General features: G+C 38.9%; 1 pseudogene; it reads right to left on the minus strand.

Moving 5' to 3' along the window:
- LOC107853814 overlaps window positions 1-1,913 on the minus strand; it is a 2,891-nt pseudogene extending 978 nt beyond the window's left edge.
- Window positions 1,914-2,435: the final 522 nt, after the last annotated feature.

Below are 2,435 nucleotides of genomic sequence, written 5' to 3' on the forward strand. Positions count from 1 at the left end.
CGCCATCTCCAGTCATTGCAACTACTTCACCCATCTCCTTCAGAATCCTTACAATTTCTTGTTTGTTCCTGGGTTCAGCACGAGAAAATACCTTGCCTCCATCTTGTGACAATATCTCAATTTGTTGCTGAGAAGAAAGTGCCATGAATTATTTGCCAGTAAAACTACTTCCCCTAAGATTCTCACCATGAGAAAACAACTGAATTCCCTACAAACGGCCTCAGCAGTGGATTTATTGTCTCCAGTTATAACCATGATTTTGATCCCAGCTCTTCTGCAGTCATTTACCGCCTTGTGAACTTCCTCACGTGGTGGGTCCTGGTTTTTAGTTTTTTTGTCAAACTAGAAGGAAAATGAAGGTTTTCTAGATTCATTATTCTTGAAAACTTAACACTACTCATCCTTAGTCCAACAACTCCCACAAAAACTATATCACTTTCAATGGAACAGTAGCAGGACGGATCAAGCAGCTTCTTGTGGGCAGGATGAGTCTCAGCATTGTATCCTGAAAGCTCACCTAAGTCATCTTTATATGCCAAGCCCAAGCACCGCAGACCCTTTGAGCTCATCTCCAAGAGCCTCGACAACAATAGTTGCCTACAAGACTCGTCAATTGGAACAGTTGACCTATCTGTAAGTTGAACGTGTGTACTACATTCTAGCAAACTCTCAACAGAACTCTAGACAAAACATGTTTTAATCAGATGTCCAGATATTACCAAACTCAACTTCTGTGACAGAGTTCAACACATCAAAAACGCCTAACCATTTCCTTGATTAAATATCATATTGTGGAGCTGGACTTCACAGAAGAATTGTTTGCACAAAGGACATATAACACTTCAAACTGTTGGTGAGGATTTTTTTACTTTTGGAAACTGAAGAACGTTAAAAAATAGTTAAACGGACACAACATCTTGTAAAGGAACAACATTGAACCTACTTCTATAGATAAAGATAATACCGATTCAGTTGCTTGCCAATTGAAATTTCCGAGGCATATACAGCCCACAACACACCAACAAGATTACTAGAATTAGACTAAAAATAAGAATTTTTATGGCAAATAGAGTATATCGAAGCCAGCAGATAAATAAAAAAAAATATTTTAGAGACCAATTATCTGTAGTGTCTAATGTAGTTCAGACAACAGTTATTAAAAAAAAGCGCAATTGCACTCGACTCCATTGCTATTGCTGACATGAAACAACCTTGACAAGTCCCATTTGGATCCCGCACAATAACACCCATGGATTTACGAACACAATCAAATTGACCCTTTTCGATCTTTTCATCCACCAATCACAGCATCCTATATTAAAAAATATTGATACGCTAGTTCGAAAATAGTAGCAAATAGATAGATGGATGAAGTAAAAGTATGCTCACCTAATTTAACTGTGTTGCGATCGATCCAATAGCTCGATACAATCTATGCGTCCCGGATCTTGCTCCTTACTTTGCTATCTGGTACTCTCATCTTTTCCACCAAAACTTTGAGAGCTGCCTCAGTAGGCAATCCAGTTGCTTTGAGCACACGAGTCACGACCATCACAGAAGATCCCAGCATCATTGCAGATTGCACATATTTCAGCATGAGTAGCAAGGTAGCATCCATATTATAGTAATTCCAGTCCATTATTAAGCCATCCTTAGGATCGTAAGTTGTCCCTTTGACACCAAAAACTCAACAGGCTGTGGTTTTTCCTCCCAATGTGAAGAAGTCTGACGCAGACATCTGATTGGTAGTCGAGGTTCCTGTTTTATCTGAACATATCACAGTGGTGCATCCTAAGGTTTCCACGCTCGGAAGTTTCTGCACTACTTGCGTTCTTTTGTGCCATTTTCCTTGTACCAAGAGATAAGCAAGCAGTAATAACAGCAGGACAGCTATCGTAAAATAATATGTGCATTTCTTAAATAAGTAACGAAAATCTAATTTGGCCTTGCTGAGCCTTCACCCCTGTTACGAAGCTGTGATAGTTCAACAAGTGTGTGGCCGTCACTCACAAGATTATTTCCTAGAAAAGAAGCCTGGGTGTACCACACTATAAATATGCCGACAGTTGCAATGCCCACATAAGAACCAATGAGCTGAAAATTATCTCAGAAATCAGAATGTAAGATGCTGCTTAGCTTGTCGAGAAGTCTGTTCAATATGTTGAAGAAAAGATAAAATATGATAAAAAGATATAGTTGGTTACTTAGACAAAGAGCATCTCATTTCTCTCTTTGATTCATCGATTTCTTTTACTAGGCAGCTTATGTTATCATGATCCAGAAGATAATAGTCTTTGCTTACGAAGGGAGGTGATCCAGATGGGTAAACATATTTTCCTTGATTGCACATATTACTTTTCGTAATAAGCTGAAAGTAAAGATGATTTTATACAGCATAAGAGGGGTTATCCACCACGGCTAGGGAAATGCTGCAG

This window comes from Capsicum annuum, unplaced genomic scaffold (genome assembly GCF_002878395.1).
Source record: "Capsicum annuum cultivar UCD-10X-F1 unplaced genomic scaffold, UCD10Xv1.1 ctg73877, whole genome shotgun sequence".
Lineage (NCBI taxonomy): Eukaryota > Viridiplantae > Streptophyta > Magnoliopsida > Solanales > Solanaceae > Capsicum > Capsicum annuum.